Source organism: Cryptomeria japonica, chromosome 6, assembly GCF_030272615.1.
Source record: "Cryptomeria japonica chromosome 6, Sugi_1.0, whole genome shotgun sequence".
Classification (NCBI taxonomy): Eukaryota; Viridiplantae; Streptophyta; class Pinopsida; order Cupressales; family Cupressaceae; genus Cryptomeria; species Cryptomeria japonica.
Window position 1 is genome coordinate 608,721,352 of NC_081410.1, and position 20,732 is coordinate 608,742,083.

The window sequence follows — 20,732 nt, forward strand, 5'->3', positions numbered from 1 at the left end:
TGAATATTGTTTTGATCCTTTAGTAGTAGAGGAGAAAAGTGAAGAAGTGTGAAAGAGTGTGCAGAAGTGTGAAGAGTAGAGTTTGAGTATGTGTGCTTAACCAGAACTGTAATCAGGCATTTGGAGATGCTATTATTTCAGTTCATGTAATCTAGATTATTGTCTAATCTTTGTAAGGTAGTGAGCCTTCCCAGGATTGTAGCCCTTTTGTTATTTTTGAGCAGTGTGCCTAAATGCATGTGCATTCCCCATTGTAATATTTACACATACTACTGCAGAGTATCATCATATTGTGGGTAGGTTCCCATCGTGGTTTTTCCCTTGATTGTGTTTTCCACGTCAAAAATCCATGTGTTATGTGTGTTGTTGATGTGGTGTCTATCTTTGTTCTTGTTGTTCTTTATCATATGTTAAGTTAAGGTTAATTTGGTTAAGTTTGGTGAAAAATGATTCACCCCCCTCTCTCAGTTTTCCTACATTGTTGGTGCCCACACTTTTGTGAGATCATACAAAGCCTTTTTGAGTCTGCGAACCATGTCTAGATCCTCTGATAATTGAAACCCATCAGGATGCTCTATGTAAACTTCTTCCTCTAATTCACCATTCAAGAAAGTTGATTGGACATCCATCTAATAAACCTTCAAGTTTTGGTGAGTAGAAAAAACAAGAAACATTTTTATTGCCTCAATCCTAGCACCAAAGAAAAATTATTCTCAAAATCCATTCCTTTCACTTGTGAATAGCCTTTTCAAACAAACCTTTCTTTATTCCCTGTCACTTCTCCTTCCTCATTCAATTTGTTCTTGAACACCCACTTTAGCCCTATGAAATTCTTATCAGCATATCTAGGGACTAGTTCCCATGTCTCCTTCTTCTCAATCAGATTTATCTCTTCTTCTATTTCTTACAACCATCCTTCATCCTTGCTAGAATAAGAAAAGGTTTCAGGCTCAATCTTTGATAGGAGACAAAGATTTACTTGTTCACTTGCTTCTGCAAGTCTTCTCCTGGTTTGCACACCTTCATTCCTATCAACAATGATTTGTTCTTTTGAATTATTCCTTTGGACATAATTAATTAGAGTCTTAGGGACTTCTCTAATACATGTTCCTTCTCTTTTGTTTCTTCTTCCTCTTCTTCTATGTTGGTAGGATCTTCTTATACACAATCCTCTAGAACTAGTGTGATTTGTCTCAAGTCTTCATCTACATTAATATTTTCAATTTCAACCATCTTCCTAAGTCTCTTGTTATAGAATTTAGAGGCCTTGCTTCTAGTTGAGTAACCAAGGAAGATCCCTTCATCACATCTTGATTCAAACTTTCCCAAGTCTTCTTCATCTCTCTTGGTGTAATATTTTCTACCAAAAATTTTGAAAATACCTGACAAAAGCAGGTCTTCCATACCATATCTCATAAGGGGTCTTAGAGCTATCGACCCTCAATTGCACTTTGTTAAGGATATAGATAGAAGTATGAATTGCTTCTTTCCAATACACATTAGGAAAATTGGTTTCTTTTAACATTTTCATTGCCATCTCTTTTATTGATCTATTATTTCTTTCTACTACCCCATTTTGTTCAAGGGTCCTAGGAGAAAATAGATGTCTCCTAATTCCATGATCATCACAAAACTTTTTAAACTCATTTGAAGTAAATCACCTCCTCTATCATATCTTAGACATTTTATCTTAGCATCTTATTCATTCTCAACCATATATTTAAAGCATTTAAAGTTATCTAGAGCTCCCAATTATTCTTTCAAAAATGTAACCCTAGTAATTATAGAACAATCATCAATAAGAAGCATAAAATACCTTTCACCATTGAGTCCCTTTGTCCTGGTTGGTTTGCACAAGATAGTGTGTATTAGCTTCTAAGGTTTTTTAGAAGAGTACTCCTCGCTCTTAAAACTTGTCTCTATTTGCTTCCCCATATAACATTCCTTACATAAGATGTTTGTAGGTTTGATGATCCTTGACATGTCTCTTACCTCATGTGCAAAGTTGATCTTCACCATGTTGTCAAAGTCAATGTGATCCATCATCTTGTGTCATAGCCAACATTCACTCGTGTGTGCCATTAGACAGCTTCTTTCATTAGCATATTTTAGGTGATAAACATTTCTATCAGTCCTAGATCCTACTGTAATTAGTCTTCCAGAGTCACTCTTTCTAATTTCACATCCTTTTTCATTAATGTAAGATAATAGCCTTTGTTGCACATCTAACACCAAGGATATTGTATTCCATTCCTTTAACATAAATAACATCATCTATTTTGTTATTTAGTTGTTATAGTACTCTTTCCATGGATTTGTGTAGAACCTTCATCACCAAACTTGATTGATCCTCCATTCCATTTCTTAAGGCTGATGAACTTCCCTTTTTCAATAGTAATGTGATGGGAACAACCACTGTCAAACACCCAAGAATTGTCTTCTTCTCTTGTATGGAAGGTCGTCCATGCAATCATTGAATTTTCATTATCATTGTTAGCCTACAAGGTACTAGACTTCTTACATTTTTCAATATCTCCCTTTTCTCATCAACTTTCAAGGGCATGAAGAGTGTTTCATCATTTGAATCATTGTGATCCTCATCTTATAAAAAAGTGTTTCTCTCCTTGGAATAAAGACTTCTTTTGAACTTCTCTATTTTATTGCTATCTTCTAATTCTCTAAAGGTACATTTAGAGGAAAAAGGACCAATTATCCTATAATTAAAACATTTGAAAGGTAAATTTGTACTTGTTGGTGCCCTTCTTCAGTCTTCTCACAAATTTTTCTTCTACTTTAGGTGATGGTTTTAGATTCTCTTTGTGACCAAGCATGAGTTTGTGTTCAGAGAGTTATGCTCACTTTTGTAACCTTGTGATGTGTACTTCCCGATGGTGTGGATGAGTATGTATGTGTATATTGTTGTATGAAATGCTTATCTATTCATGCAATTCGTGTATATGGATTTTTAAAATGTATTATCTTGCTTGAGTGGTGTAAGTTTATTATGTTTATCATGTCTTATGGATGCCTATATTGTTATGAAATTATATAATAAAGAGTTTAATCATGCTTGAATTCTTATTACAAATGATGGTATATTGAATGAAAATTGAGTGAATTGGAGTGTTACTCTATTTGAATGGGTAAAGGATAATGTATCTTATTGTTTTATAGGAGTAATGTACAGAATTTTAATAATTAATGAATGGAAGAATTCTTGCTTTTCTACCTTGCTTGAAGTTGAAAGTCTAGGAAATGATTGGATTTGGATGCTTGTACATGTTGGCTAACCAATTTTTATTAGTAACTTAGCTCTGTTGTTGTATATATCCAAGCAAATGATGCATATTTATGAATTGGTTAAAGAAGCTTCAGGAATAATGTGTGCTATGTTTCCATCTTAGCTTTTGTAACTTCTAGGAGTAAGTCAAGTCTAAGGGTGGGAGGATGTAATACTCCTCTAACCCACACATGATAAGGCAGGTATTATGATATTGAACCTACTCTTAATGCATATAAAATAATTAATGAAATGGGAATCAATATAGAATACATGGAAAGGGGCGATATCACTGTTGGAAACAACACTGAAGGAAAACTGAGAGGGGGGGTGAATCAGTTTTCACCGGATTAAAAAAATTAAGCACAATTTCATATCAGATCAATTGCAGCAAGAACATAGATAAGAACAATAACAAAAACACATATAACACCAAGATTTTGACGTGGAAAACCCGGTTAAGGGAAAAACCATAGTGGGGACCTGCCCACAATAAAACGATACTCTGCAATAGTATGTGAAAATATTACAATGGAGAAGACACATGCATTCAAACAAATTGCCTAGAGCTCGCTGCTCAAAATAAGAAACTCAGAAAGGCTACAACCTTAAGGGAAGGCTCACTGCCTTACAAAGATCGGGCAACAATCCAGATTATATGAACTGAAAGATTAGCATCTCAAAATGCTTGATAACAGTTTCAGTTAAGCACATTTGTATGTCCTGCAATACTCTCTTCTCAACACTTCACACTGGAAGATGAATTCTCTTGTTTGCACATACACCATACTCTAATAATGCAGACACAACACTGATATCCAAATTACATGAATATGACACCTATTTATACAAATCATCAACCTTGACTACAAGGTCGGCTCAACCCTTAAAACCTAATTAAAAAATTACATCACATGATACATAGATCAACCACCAGACCAATACAATGCCATGACGACACAGAATGGACCCAAATCAAATACACGAACATGCAACACCACTAGAAATCTCGCCAAGATCATTCACAACATGCTACACCATCGAAAATATTGCATAACATGAAGAACATCACTGGACCCATAAGATCCTCAATAACATGCACAATGATTAATGCGGACCAGAAAAACAAATAAGACATGATTAGGAAACACCAACAAGCATGTTAGAACCATCCGCAGTAGCTGCACCAACACCACTTAATTAAATCTTCATCGATCACACACTAATACTCAAGAACACTCAACAACAACAATTGGGACTAGAAAGATAACTTGCAGAGCACCAAATCATGAACCATCTGAATCAAAGATACACATGAACATCCCAAACACTCTCCCAAATCCGCAACTCAAGATATAATCATTCTGGAACACAATAGATCAAATACCAAAACACAACAACATTGAACACAGAAAAACCAATCCTCATACCGGAATCCATAACTCGATCAAATCACCACATATCATCATGAAACAAACACTAAATCAACTAGAGATACTTCATTACTGAAATCACAAATCCGCACAAGCACATTTGCAACATACCAACTGAAAACAACCAAACCAACTCTCTACAGTACCGGAACACAGGAATATGTTGACATCAATGACAACAACATATCCTAGCAGCATCAATATCCAACAATCACATCATTGATGAATGCACGTGATGTTAAAATCCCCTTCCAATGAGGTTAATATTTGGTTTATTATATGTATATGAGGGTGCTTAAGTTTAATGTGTAAATATCTTGACTATGCTAATTAGGAGGTGGCTCGTTATGATACTCTTTTTTATAATGAGTAGTTGGAAAGTAGATTTTTTAATCATGTTTTCTTTGTGATCTCTTTTGGGAAATGTATCGCGTTCTAGGGTAACCCCTTCTATGTTCATTCTTGACTATGATCTTGTGGACTCATGTTGAATTTAGTTGCATATTGTCTATTAGGGGTAGGCATTACTTAGTTGATTTAATGGTGGTTGCTTATGTATAATGGATCTATGTTTTAGGACATGACTATGGGGTGATGATTTATAGGATCTTTTGGTAGTATTAGGGTATGATGCTTTTGGTCACTTGAAGGTTAGATGTGGATGAATTATTATGGTGATGATGTTTTATGCTCATGAGAGATTATGACGCTGTTAGAATTTTATGTTATAATCCCTTGATAGATATATGTTAGATGATATTTGATGTATAACGATGTCGATATTTCTATGATGTATTGTAATATGCTAACCCAAGTTTTAGGTGCTGCTATTGGAGAATGCTAATGAGTACTCAAGTTATTTTATGTTATTAGATTAGATTATTGTTATCATGTTTATCCATCTGTTTAGGTGTGAAAGGGATGATACCATATCACTCATTCATGTGTAGCTATGATATTTCAATTCCCCTTCACAAATTATATGTATATGTATGTGGTACACTTAAATTGTATTGTGCAGGATGTAGGTACCAGGGATAGATACCACCCAGTTTCACAAGCCTGAGTGTGCCTAACAATCCCTGATGGTGGTAATGGAGATAGCATAAAGGCCCAAATTGACTTAGCTCTAACCATTGTCCCATATAAGGACAATCATCCTTGGTCACATGTTTACCTATTTGAATAGTCATAAAGGAAATATTTGAATCCATGTGTCAGTGGTCCTGAGTATGTGATCGATGGTGTTTACTATGTTGTCTTGTGTTTTCTTGTGCACTGTTTTATTTATGTTTTGAGTTGATAGTATTATTTAATGAGAGTTCTTATGTTTATTAATATTGTTATTAAAATAATCATATAACCATATGTTATAATTTACTTATGTTACTATTAAATATGAGATTATTGTTATGTGAGTTTTATATGATAATGGTTAAATAAATATGTTTGTTTCTTTATTTATGTTATCTCTTTGGTATGGAGATGGTATTTATATTTTGATTATGATATTTTATTGCTTATTATTTGGTGGGAATTTGGTTATCCATTTTATGAAACCCTTTTTAATTATAAGCTATTTTAATGAGTTTGTTTTGTTGTGATGATTGGTTTTTCATTTGATGGCTTTTGAGAGGGGAGTCTATTGGTTTCTATTGAGTTTTTAAAGGTTTTAGGCTTTTCATTTTTTGAGAGTTCTTGCTGGAGTTTTTTTTTTGGAATTGAATGGCATCTTTGTGAGAAGGTTTTGGAGAAGAAGAATTGTGGATTGTCTTTGCAAATTGGAAGGAGATTATTTTAGAGATTGTTTGGGATGTGTGGTTGAGGAATTCGCTAGACTTTTAATGCTATTTAGACCTTGATATCTGATGGGAATTCTTGCTAGAAATTTTGGGGGTTTTGGAGAAGTTTGGTGGAAGAAATCTTGGTCAAATTGTGTAAAGATTTTTTAATTTGATTTGAAGAGAAATTTTGGTATCGATTCAGCTTTGATTGCAACGGGATTGTTCATGGATGTTTGTGGATTTTTCTACTGTTAGAGTGGGATTTTGGTTGGATTTTTCATTTCAATTTTCTTTTCTTTCTTCTTCTTTAATTGTTCCTCAAATTTGAGCTAAGGTTTCTTCATTATGGTTTCGTTTTTCTCTGTGTTGTTGTCCAATATAGTGTGCAGATTTCTTGTTGTGTTGAGTCTTATTAATATGTTTCAGAATTTTTCTTTTGTTCTTATGGTTGAAATTATGTTTATATGTTGTTATTTCTATTTGTAATTCAAACATAATTAGTTTGTGGTGTTTTAGGTGAATCGGGTGTTGTAGTTTTATCATTGTTTTGTGGGTTTGGTAGAGATTTTGGAAATACAAGTTATATCATTTGCTCCTATGGTAAATTAGGTTTTAGACCTGATATTTTTTTGTTGAATATCAGAAATTACATTTCCATGGTGTTCTATAAGATTGCATTCAATTTGGTGTTTCTTTGTGCAAGACTAGTTGTCTAGTTTTGATGTCTTATTATAGATTTGGCAAGTTTATTTTTTAATCCATTTTCAAATAAGTCATTAATATAATGTTGAGGGAAGAATAGGATCATAAATAGATCCTTAATATTCTATTAGGGAAATTTAAGTTTGCAGTTTTAGTTGTTGTTAGCTTGGTTGACTTCTAGTCAAATACCAGAGCCTTGTCATGGGATTTTTCTCTATTGTCTCAATTTTGGGGGTATTTTGGGTCTAATTTGCATTGATTCCATGATTGCTCATGATTTTTTTATGATTGATTGATTATATGTCCAGTTGTTGTGCTCATTGAAGGACTTTCATGGATGTATATGATTGGAAGGGTAAGATTGTTTTCAGTATGATTTTGTTTCAGTTTTAGAATTTGGATACATGGATGGTCTAGTTGGCATTATGTATTTGTGGATAGTTATTCTTCCCTTGTTATGTGTTACTTTGATAGGGTGTCTAAGTTCAAGTTAGGGGGACTGGCTCTCAATGGGGGTCGAGACCCAAAGTGGCTGCCACAGGTAACTCATTGAGAGTTTGGTAATCAAGTGATAACACGATAAAATTAATTCAGGGGGAAGGGTAGATTATTACATTAAAAAGATAATTATGGTTTACCACTCATGGCCTAGAGTGCTCGTATAGACTCAAGATGAGATTGGGAATGCCTAGATGGCATGATCGAACTTCCTTGTCTTCACAAAAGAATTTGTTCGGTTTCACATGAGTCCTCAATGGGGGTTGGGGTTTGGAGTTCATAGAGGGGTCAAACTACCAAGGTAACTCATGTGAGGGTATGTAATGAAACTCCTTTCTTATTGTACCTTATAACCCTAGTCTTTTGAAGCCTCTGGTAGTTCTTGTGGCAATCCTTAGTGGTAACTCTTGTGATGTGTTTGTATGTGTAAGTGGTCCTTTGTGTATCCTTGGATTTTGTTATTGTTAGCCTAGTTTGCTTATGTTTGTGTAGGGCCTTGTGTCTATCTCCTTGCATAGGAATTGGGCCTTCAAGTTCGACATGGTCGGGTGGTTGTTGCCTTACCTCCATTGGGGGGTGGTGGTTATGTTCATGTGCATTGGATGGATTTTGTATCTTCTTTCTAGTTCTCTCATTTCTTGTCATAGATAACTTAGTGATTGTATTGGAAGATGTTATGTATTTTAGATATCATTGTAATTATAATACTATCATTGCATACTCTTTATGGAGATTGATGTAATAATAGTTAATATAATTGGAATGTTATGTAAACTTGAATGATGTTTAAGTAGTGATGTGTTGGTATCGACTACTCTCACACATGGATGAATGCTTAATCATAGTCAATGCTAAAGGTTATCCCAGGAAATAATCGTTTGGTGTTTTTAAAATGAACATAATATTAGATGTGAATATGTCCTTATTTGGCATAATGTTATCATTAATGAAATATGATTTAATAATCTTAATCATTGCTTAAAGCATTGTTTAGGTAGCGACGTTAGGGAACCCACAAGAGGACTTAGCTTTGGTGAATTTTTTTCTTTTGTATGTGAAAATATTTAAATTAATTTCCTAATGAGTTGATAATGTAATTTGTCTTGGTTTTAAAAAAAATTATTGCTATGTTTCTTTAGTTTGTTTGTTGTCATCCTCTCGGGTTCCTTAGTTACACTTCTTTTGAACTTCTTTGTTTTATTGCTATCTTCTAATTCTCAAAAGGTACATTTAGAGGCAAAAGTACCAATTATCCTACAATTAAAACATCTAAAAGGTAACTTACCTGTGTACTTATTGGTGTCCTTCAATCTTTTCACAAATTTTGCTTATACTTCATCAAAGTCATCAAATCAATCAGTTTCTTTGTCTTCTACTTTCTTACTAACTTTGAATGATGCTTTCTTCTTTGGAGAATATTTGTCAAACTCTCTCATCTTAGAGGAAATGAGGGAACCACATGGTTGATCCAATGAATATTTATCCAGGTCTTTACTTTCCTCAACAACAGATATCTTATGACAATAAGATTTAGGGAGAGATCTAAGTACCTTTTTCACAACCTCTTATTCTTTCAAGTATACACCAATACCTCTAATTCCATTTACCACTTCATCCACCTTTAGCATATAACTAATAATATTTTCATAATTTGACATCCTCAAATTCTAATATTTGCACTTGAAGTTTTGCATCTTGATTTTCTTTACTTTATCATCTCCTTCATAAATTCTACTAAGCTTTTCCAAAACCTCCTTAGCAATACCACAATTCATTACCTTCACAAGTTTTGAATCTACTAACCAACTCAAGATTTCATTCCTTAATTTGCCATTATTTTTATACAACCTGACCTCAACCCGATCTATAGAAGGGCTAGCAGGAGCAGTGTAATCATCCTTGACTGAGTTCCAAACTCCAAACCCTCCTAAAGAGGAAAGAAATGATTTCATTCTTACTATCAAAAAGGTATAGTTTGTTCCATCAAACCTAGGTTCCTTCATAGATCCATCTTGTGCCATCATGGAACATCAAGATAAAGCAATAAACAACAATGCACAAGTGAACACTAGATTTACACGAAAAAATCACGATGACAAATTTACTTAGATCTACAACCCAAATCCAGGCTCACAAACAGGAATAAAATTATAATTTATTTTTAAGGCTCACTATCTAAGGAAGCACACTAGCCCCTAAAGGACTTGTTGAAGAAGCTCACTATCTCAAAGAAATATACTTGGAACCTTTTGAAGAGATCCACTATATCAGAGAAGGATACATTAAAATTTGAATTACAATGAATAAACCTTCAGCTCACAGCCTGCAACAGTGTCCTAAGAATGTAGCTACTCTTGACCCACTGCCTCTTGCAACCATTAAGCAATTTATCTCAAAACATTTCACCACACACATTTACTACATACTTCGCATCTAACAATCCATACAATTTTCAACTGATATGATCTTATAAATATATCGTCTGCAAGAAAGGAAAACATCAAATTAGGTTGACTAGAACAAGAGACAAGAAATGACCCCAACAACTTGGCCTAAAAATATAACTTCTGAATGAATTTACATTTTGTGGCTCACATCAACACATAGCAGGGCCTAAAGACAATTCAACATGTTGTGCCTCCACAACTCACACCCCATCTCTCATTTTGAGAAATATGGACCCCCCTCCATTTTTATTTCTTCTCCTATTTTTTCCTTCATCCCCTCCTTGCTTTTTTGTTTTCTTTGTTCTTCTTGTCTTTTCTTTCCTTCTTTTTGCTCTTCTACTTTTTGGGGGATCGATTATCGGTCTTCCCTATTCCTTTGTCCCTTTTCAGGGATTTGGGAAATCTTGATCCCCGACCCCCCTTTTTTCTTTTGGTGTTTGTGTTTTTGCCTTGTCTCTTTTTGGGGGATTGGGGATGGAAACATCCCCGATCCCTAGTGTCCTTTTCAAGGATCTTTGATCCTCAACCCTCGATGGGACCCACCTTTGCTAGCATTAATTGCCTCTTTTGAATGTATAAGTAGGCATCTTCACCTCACTTTCCCTTGTGCTTTTGAATTCTTACTTCCCCCCTGTGAATTAAGTGCTCTCTTATGTGCAATTTTGATCTTGTGCAAAGTGATTGTGGAACAAGTTTGGTGTTGCATTTTTTAGTTATGTCTGCTCAGAGGTAGCCCCACCTCTCTTGTTTTTTTTCTTTCCTTTTTCGTTTTTGTTTCTCTTTGTTATCTTCCTTCTCGTTCGTGTTTTGTTTCTCTCCCTCTGGTTCATCTCTCATTTCTTCTTCTTTTTGTTTGGGTTTTGTTTTGTGTTTTGGGTTTTAGTTTCTATTTTCATTTTTGTTTTCCCTTTGGTATTGTTTGTCTTTCTAAAACCCTAGTTTGGGATTGGGTAAGTCTCGATCCCCGAACTAGGGCTTCTAATTTTTTGCCCTTGTGTTTTGTTTGATTCAGTGCCTTTGGGGATCAAGGATCTAAATTCGTTGATTCCCACTTTTGAGGTCACAATATTTGGTTTCCCTAACCCCTCCCTTGATGCTTGAGGTTGGGGATCTTCCTATTTTTGACCCCGAGTACCCCTAGTATGGGATCAGGAAAGTAGGAATCCCCAATCCCCATCCTTTTTTCATTGATCCTTCGCAGATCAGGGGTTCCATCGTCCATGAACCCCATTGTTCTTATCATGCATAATAATCGAGGATTGGAGATGATGGTTTCCCCAAACCCCAAACATCTTCAGCCTATGCTAAGAGGAGGATTGAGGATGTTCCCATTCCTGATCCCTGATTTTCTATAGAACTTTGCTTTGGGTAGTCTAAATAATAAGGTGATTTTGTACCATTTGGTTTAGTTAATGTGTGGTTTGCTTTTGTTTAATAATAAGACACCTGATACAACTCTTTTAGGTGGATAATAGCTAATGTCTGGATCGAGGGTAGTCACAATGAAGTACAAGTTTGATTCCTACCTTCCACCCATGAAGATACATTCTTCAGTAGAGATATCATTGACACTGACATCGGTCATGTAGACTTGAACAAATTCCTATAGAGGATGTATAGGCCATATGGAAGGACTACCTGGCCCACTTCATTGTTGCACTTGGGACTTGTCCAAGCAGTAGAATTTCCAGTGGCTCTGTAATCTCTTGACCTAATAATGGCTTGTGCATACAAATATAAGTCAGATGAAAGAAGGGTCTATGGCCCACTTGATAATGTAATATTGGATATCTCCCTTGATGCCATCGAAGATTCTTTCCATATCCACTAGTCTGATTCATATGCTCATGTCACACTGAGTCACGAGGAGTGATACTATCGAGAAGAAAGAGATCCCTTTGGTACAACAACAACTTGTGCCTCATGATGCTCCTCCTGATATTGCAGTTTTCAATAAGGCTACTGAGGATGCACTACTTTCAATGTTCGAGAAGGATTTGGTAGAAGTAGAAGAGGAGAATCAAGATACACTATCTCCTAATTCTTAGCAACAAATGGACCAAGCTCAAATACAAGGTGATAAGAGTGTTGCAAGTGATCCTACACAAGAGAAAATATCAAGAGAATCAGCACAACAATAGGTCCATATTGAAGAATTGGCCAAGGATGATGAAGAAAAATAATAGGAAGAGGAAGAGGAATAGCAACATCAGGAGGAGATGAATGATTTATAGATTATAGATGCCAATACCAACTCCACTCTTTCCTGGCCAGTGTGGTCAATTTCTCATAGGCAAAGAACCTACAAGGAAGATAACAAAGGCAGATTTCTCCATATTGGAGAAAAAATTTAAAACGCATAAGAGTAAGAAGTAAGCTCAAAATTTAGCACTTGTATCAGTGGATGAATCTAGGCATCAAAAGGCCCAAATTGCTATCCCACAAATGGAAAAACTGGAAGCAAAAATGACTAAATCAAATTACCAGATTCAAGAAGTGGATTTGGGTCAAAAAAATAAAGAGAGTGAAATGCATTCATTAAGACAAGCAATAGATACCATCTTCTAGAGAACAGATAAGGAAGAGAAAACAAAAGAAGAGTTGAAAGCAAAAAATGTCAAGTTAAAGAAGTATATTAGTCAAATCTTGGGCCCAATTGATTTGACTGCTCCTTCCCCAAGTATCTAGGCTACCCTCACCCAAGGTTTGTCTGGAGCTAGTACGATTATAGATTATTTCATTCTTGGGAAACTAAGTTGGAGGAAAGGGATTGAGAAGCTAGGAGAGGATGTAATCCACCAAGTTTTGGCGAACTATGATCAACTACAAGCTCAAATTATTGTCTTACGTGACCTCTTACATCAAAGTGGAAAAGAGGAAATAAATATTCAAGATTTCATTCTTTTATGGGAAGATTATCTCCTAATATTAAGAATAATAAATAAGATACATGCAATTTTTGAGGAGGATGTTGACAGGGATACAATGGTAGAATGGATAAGAGCCACAAAAATGGTAATAAAAGAGTATACCAAAGTCTGATGCAAATTCATTGAGCAAATAAATTCAATTCATTCTTTGCTTTCTCATATTGAGGAATTCATTGAGGGTCTACATGGAACTATTCCAAATGAGAAGCTAGACAAGGAAGTTGTCATGATTGTAATCCAAACCTTTAAGGAAAAAATATATAAAAATTATTCTCCACGGGTGATTGAAGAAATGCTATCTTCAAAGAAACACTACCAAGCAATGTAGGCAGATCTCCCTCAATTGGAAAATGCAAATAAGAAATCTAGATCTTTTGTGAAGAATTTGATAATAAAGTTAAAATACACAAAGAACCCAAATGTAGATGAGTTGTAGGCAGTGCTAGGGAGTTTTAAACAAAATTTTCCCACCGAGGTTTGAATTTTGATAATAGTAAAATAAAACTTTTGAAAATAGAAGTCAATATTTTTAAAAAAAGATATAAATTCCAAACTTTAGTTTTCCAACAGAGAACTCCTAGTTTTTGTGGGGTTGGATTTTGATGATAAGGAGATTTTCATTCTTTTTTTTTCATGTTCAAGATATCCAATTAACTCTCAGTTGATCACATAAAGCTGATAGAAGAACAAGAGAACCGTTTTTATGCATTCTCGTGAGCAAAATACAGGTGGCCAATGGTAGTTCAAAACGATGGATGTGTTAGTTCTTTTGTACAGATTTAGCCACCCAAATCAATTGTTTAGCTTTTGGTTGGAGTTGAGAAGAGTCAATCTTTAGTTTAGACTCTCTTTTTTGTAGTCTTTCAGTCTGTTTTATTTAGTTTCAAGTTGTAATTTCACCCAGAAACCCTAGTTTTGGGTTGAATAATTTTCAGTTTCTGACTCTATATAAAACCCTCTTTTGTTTGTAATAAGGAGTTGGATATTTTACATAGACATTTATTAAGATATTTATATAGTTTTGGCATGAAATTTTTGCCAAGATTTTGTGAAATGTGAATGAAGTTTGTTCATGTTCTGATATTTCAATTTGTGCTTAATGATCCAAATGGCTTACATAAATGGAATTGTGATTCATTGAATGATTTATAGGCAACAAATAATCTAGTTGTAGCAAATCTTTGTGGAGTATATTAGGAATTATATCTTGCATATGTGCATTCAAGTTAATTGTGCAATCTGATGGGTTCTAAAAATGATTATGGTATGAATTGTTCCTTAGATGATTGCATCGTGTTCTCATAAATTGTGTTAGTTTGATTTATGCATATATGGTTTATTGTTGTAGTTTTACCTTTCATTCTTTGAATTATTCATTATTTAACATTTTTCTCTAGATTTTATTTTCTTAAATTTGTCATCTCTTAAATCTATATCTTTTGCGATTTCTTTACAATCTTCGATAGTGTAGGATAATTAGCATACATTATAGTTTTCAGATTTGTATTTCATCCAAATAATATCAAAAATACATAAAATTTGCATTTGTGAGAGATGTTACTATATTCCTAGTAGTAAAACCACCAAGCCCCCTTGTCACAGCACATTCATTCCTATTGATATACCATACACAACCAAGACCTAGCCTTTTGAAACCTTGGAGCATATTTTGTGTGCTATTCAAGGGAGTAGTTTCATTTCGGATCTCCCACCGTTGACAATGCTAACACCACAATCAACACAACACAACCTCTAGTGCTAGCGTAAACCCCCAAATACATAATGCATGCAAGAGAATAGGTTCTATCAGCCAGACAACCACAAATCATCTTGAAAACCAACTCCAGACATTATACGGAACCAAAAAGATCAACCACTATCATGCACCCACATGGAGATGTTCCATGAATGTTCAACAACATTCCCATACACTTATTTCACACTTTCATGTCAAAACAAGTTAGTGCAATAAAATAGATATAAAGTTCCTTATACTTAGAAGGCTAGAAAACATAGTCATAAGATAAAACATTATCAACTATACTTGTGTTACACTTCATTACCTAAAATCTAAACTAAGACACTACATAGATAATATAAGAACATCCACCAAGCTGCATGAATAGAAACAAAAATGCAGAGAAATGTGGAGTAGTTTCCAAACTAGCCCTAATAAGCAACCAAATTGCCAACACACTGCATTTACCAAAAAAACATTTGTGGTAACACCAAAGACTTGAAAGATATAAGAATGCAATATCCACAACACATACAAGCTAAATTTGAAACTACAAGAGCATATCTTTAAGTCCAGAGGAATGTGAAGCATTCTCCTAAATAGTCTTCAAAACACCTTCCTACATTTATACACTTCACTAACTTGTGGAGACCAGAACATCCTTGTAGAACCATTTTCACACTTAGGAGTAACAAAAGAGATAGAACAACAACCTATAGCATGCATAAGACCATCAACATCTTATCCTCAATTCTTCTAATCCTCATCTTAAAATGATATCATCTTCGATGATAACAAACAAGGAATGACATCCAATCATGAACTTCAACACCATCAACTATTTTTCAACATAACACATCATCATCATAAGCCTCATCATACAATTGCAAGCATAAATGACACCATTGTTGGAAACTTGAGTTATATTCAACTATGTTGTCATTGATGTCAACATGTTTGATGTTGTCATTGATGTCACTATGCATAGTGTGGATGTTACAGATGGTCCAGAAGTGAATGTTTTGATTTTGTTGTGTCATCTTGTATTGATATTGAGAAAATTTGAGGTGTTTCCGAAAGGTTGGTGTAGTAAAAGTTTCAATATGCAGCAAACACTATTTATGCTAGAAAGAGTATTTAATGTCACAGTGGAAGAATGCTTAGCATTCCTCTGGTATATGAATAATATGAAGTAAAATTTTGTATATAATTTTTATGATTTGTGTACATTGTACTATCAAGTTTACAAGTCCTTTGGTGCTCAGATGGTAAAGTTGGTTGTTGTTGTTTGTAATAGTGAGTAGTCTAAAAGAATTGATTCGAAGAATTCTTGGTGGTTCTCTGATATGTGATTTTTAGTGTTGTGTATTCGAAAACATTTTTCATTTGGTTTGTGCAGTGTTCTAATTCAATTTATAGTGATGGTTTGTTTGGCAAGTGAAGTTATGTTGTTTTGAGTTTAGTGTTGTCGGCTAGGTTGGTTTTTAGTTGACTATGGTGGTGTATCATATCTAGATCACACCTTTTTTTGTATGGATATGCTTTTGTGGTTGAGTTTGGATGTTGATATGCGTCTCACTATGGCGTGTGCATATCTGCATTGAGTTTTGTGCATTGGAAAATGTTTTTGGGCCAACTAGTTGGCATGATTTTTTTGTTTATCTACACGTCTCGTTTGATGTTGACTTTGGAGGATGTGTTAGTGGTGCAGGGGCACTAGGATACATGTTTGCATCATTTGTATGTGTGTTGTTCCATGGTGATGTTTTGTGGTAGGATGTCTATTAATCCATGGTGATGTCCATGGTGGTCCTAAGACAATGCAATAAGCCATAAGGCTCCAAGATGTGTAAATTTGGTCCAAAGCCTTATATGGGCATTTTATTTGTGTTTTTGGTGTTTAGGAATCTTAGATATTTTGTGTGTTCATTCTTGGCCTTTTGGTGTGAAGGCAAGAGCCATATTGTAATAATGGTCAAAAGTTGCAATGTTGTCATGAGCAACTTTGACAAGTTTTTGCATTTTTGGTTACCCAATAGTTAGTTGGTTGAATTTACACATTGGAGGTGGTTGGAGGAGTTCCTTGGAATGATATAAGCTTGAGGAACGATGCCAACAGGTTAGGATAAGTTGGTAATGAAATTCTTGTTTCCAAATCAATCTAAAACTGCATTTTACTCCATTTTCCTTAAGTTTTTTGCACTTTGTACGGATTTGTACGGATGATTGGCATGAATTAAGGGCAGGACAAGTTGAGGTTGTGAATCATCTTTCATTTTCCGTTGGTGTGAGGTCTTGAAACTCCTTGTTTTGAAAGTGAGAGTATTTTCTTTATCATTGGCCTAAAAAACCCTTAAAACCAGGGTTTTGATGCAAAAGGGGTCACAATTCAACATTCCATCTTGGGAATGTCCTGAAACCTTGGGGAATGTCGAATTGGATTGTATATTAAATGTTCCAAGTGGTTTGGGAGGTAGGAAGTGCAATTTTCTAATTTTAAGATGATGCCCTAGTCTTGACATCTCTTATGTGGCAAGCCTATGCAGTAGAAGAAGTGGATGAAACCCTTGGACATCGGATTGAAGGGTGTGTGAATTTGGCATGAGAGGGACCCTTGAATATGTACAGACCTTTGACAAGTGCCCAATCTTCCTTCTAATATGACTGGTGAAGACTTTTGGTGTCAAACTTCCAAAACCGGCTAGAGAGGCCTAATTAGGGGTAATGTGGACAGACCCCTTAAACTCAAAACCCAGATGCCAAAGTGTGAAGATTCTAAGGGTATCCAAATATGTGATTTATTGTAGGGTTTGTTAAGGAATATTGCAAGTGATTATGCAAAAACCCTAATAGGAGGCCTAATTGCTTGTAGCCCTTACTAGGTCTCTAAGGGTAAACGATATTGGAGATCTGGTAGAATCTATTCAAGAAGTCCAAGTCAATGCAAATGCCATGTCTCACGTAGTTTCTCATCCACAAATGTCATACTTCACCACTTGAGAAAAAGGTCCTATTTTCTAAGGGATTGGGGTTGTTAGGTTTTCTTGGTTGGAGGGGTTGAGTCCATAGGAGTAGAAGACTCCTTGTCAATTTGGAGTTGTCTTATTGTGAGTGATCTTTGGGAAGGATATCAAGCCTTGGGAAGGTTGAAGACAATACACCATTGGATGGTGACTATTGAAGACCCTTTGAAGGGAGAAACAAATCAAGTTGTGTACAACACCAATCCCTCTGCACCAGTTAGCATGTCTGATTCATTGAAATCATTTTGGAAGGATGCATTGTGATATTTTTTGGTCCCCTTTATCTCATGGAGTGGACTACAATGGATGTTATAAGTCTAGGTGGTCGAATTTATGTATTATTATTTTATTTTATTTGTGGTCGACCTAGTTGAGGATTTCATTGAATTATCATGTATATATAGGAGTGCATATGTATGAGTTGAGTATCGGATGTGTCTTAATTGATGTGAAATATATGTTAATGATGTGCAAGTAGATTTGGTGTAGCATAAGTGTGAAAGACAGTTTATGAAGAGCTTTGAGACAGTGTTTTATGTTAGATGTGTTTGTCATGACATTAGTTGCTTGACACAATGGTTTAAAGATAATTTCATGATCAAGAAATCTTCTTCATTTCAATTCATTGATCCTCTGCACCTACCGAAAGAAACTATGTTTCTTTTAGCAATTTGTGCAGCCCTTTGTATCCTTCCCTAAGGTTGTGCACCTTACCCTTGCAAATCCATTCGAGGTCAGTGGGCTCCTTGGCCTTGAGCCTAAACATTGTAATCAATTATTCATACTATGAGTGTGATTCACATTGTGGTTTCCCCCTGTTTAGGGTTTTCCACATAAACCTGGTGTTCATGTGATTGTTGTGCTTTGTGCAACCTTTCATGTTTCACAATTGTAGTAATAAGTTAATTGTGGTTTAAAGTGTAATAGATAAAAGGAAGTATTTTGTGGTTCAAATTGATTCACCCCCTATCAGTCTTGTGGTGTTTTTGACAATTGGTATCAGAGCTTGGTTCCTCTTAGGGAAGCTTAACCGCTTGAGGAAGATCTTGAATATGTAGGAAGTTAACTACAAAGCACCAAAGTTTGATGGAAAAAGTTACTCTTATTGGAAGAAAAGAATGGAATGTCATTTGGAATCTCTAGCAACTAATATATGGGAAAGCATCCAAAATTGGTATGCTTCTTTGACAAATGGTCCTCGGGCTCTAGATGAGGTGAAGGCACATGAGAACATTGCAAAGGCTAAAGTTGCAATTATTAGTTGTTTAAGTGATTTTGTATTTGCTAAAGTTATGGGTTTGAAGTTTGTTAAAGTGAAGAAGAGTGATGAAAAGTTTGGTAATCCAGAAGATGTGAAGAACAATGAAATACTAGTGAATGTGAAGACTATACTAAATGAAAAAGTAGATCCTAAGGCATGGATATTTGACTCTGGATGTTCAAATCATGTGACAGGTGATAAAGGAAAGTTTATTGACTTTGAGAAGTATGATGGTGGATCTGTAGAATTTGCAGGTGAAGAAGCTACACCTATTTGTGGTAAAGGTATTATTTCAATTGATGGTAAGCATAAGACTAATGATGTTTATTATTGTTGCAAATACGCTATTCAAATTGTCATCGATGTCAACTTTTTGGTCTGAAAGTAGTTTGGTTGTGTACAGAGTAATCCGGTTGAGCACAAACAATGTATGTATGAACAAATGTTGTGCGGATATTTGGAGTCTATTTGAAGATGTTCCAGATGGAAAATAGTGTAAGTGTGTTGATTTTCCAAAGTATATGTGATGTTTGGTTGGTCTGGTTATGTCAGATGAGTATGTGTATTGAGTTTATCCAGTTTAAGGATGTTGCAGAGGAATGTGTTGCATTCCTCATCTAGTTGATACTCTAAGGATGTTATGAATCATTGGATCATGTTTCTAGAATGTTATGTTTCTGTTATGGTGGTCTACTTATCTCATTTTGGTCTAGATTAAGAATTTAGGTATAATGCCTTATCTTGAGAATATGTTTTATGTGAGCAGTTGTGTATGGCATGTTTATAATTCTTTTTGAAGTTGTTTGAAAGGTGTGCCAACTTGGTGTAGGTCTCTACACGTCTATTTTTTCCTTCACATGAGATGTATAGAATTATTTTTGGGTCGATGGTATATGCACACACTACATCCTTTTTAAGCTGACTATATGAAGAATATTGATAAGTCGATTGGTATATATAAGACAGGTCAATTGAGTTATGAAGTATGTTACATGATGTTATGGATGTAAGACATGATGCAAATTTGAGGTGATAAAGAGGTATGTGTGTGTTACAGTACATGAAAGAAGATTGAGTCAGATGAGTATTAATCAGTAAACTGTTATTTGCATATAGATAGATACATTTCTCTTATAATTCAATCTTTCAATTTTATTGTATCTAGACAAATGATTGGTATCGTCTCCTAAAGAAGTGATCTTTAGTTGTGCAAGTCTCTCTTTTGTATCTTTCCCTAAGGTTGTGTGTCCTGGTATTCTTATGTGGATGCTTTTGTTGTTTTAGTTATTTACTTTCATGCACATATAATGAGTGGATGGGATGTTTTATGTGATTTGATCTACTCAAGTTTTAGCATATGTTGATTCACCCTCCCTTCTCAGCATCGAGTAGTTTTCAAAAATTATGTTAAGGGATTGAGACATAATCTTTTGAGTATGAATCAAATGTTTAGTAAGGGTTATAGGCTCATATTTCATGGGTCTGGATGTGAAATTGAAAAAGGAAGTTTTAGGAGAATATTTGTATAAGGTAGCAATGCCTACTATTTGAAGGATAATAGTGGAAGAAGTTGTATGTTGGAGCAAAGCAGTGAATGTTGGTTGTAGCACAAAAGGATGAAACATCAACTTTTTTA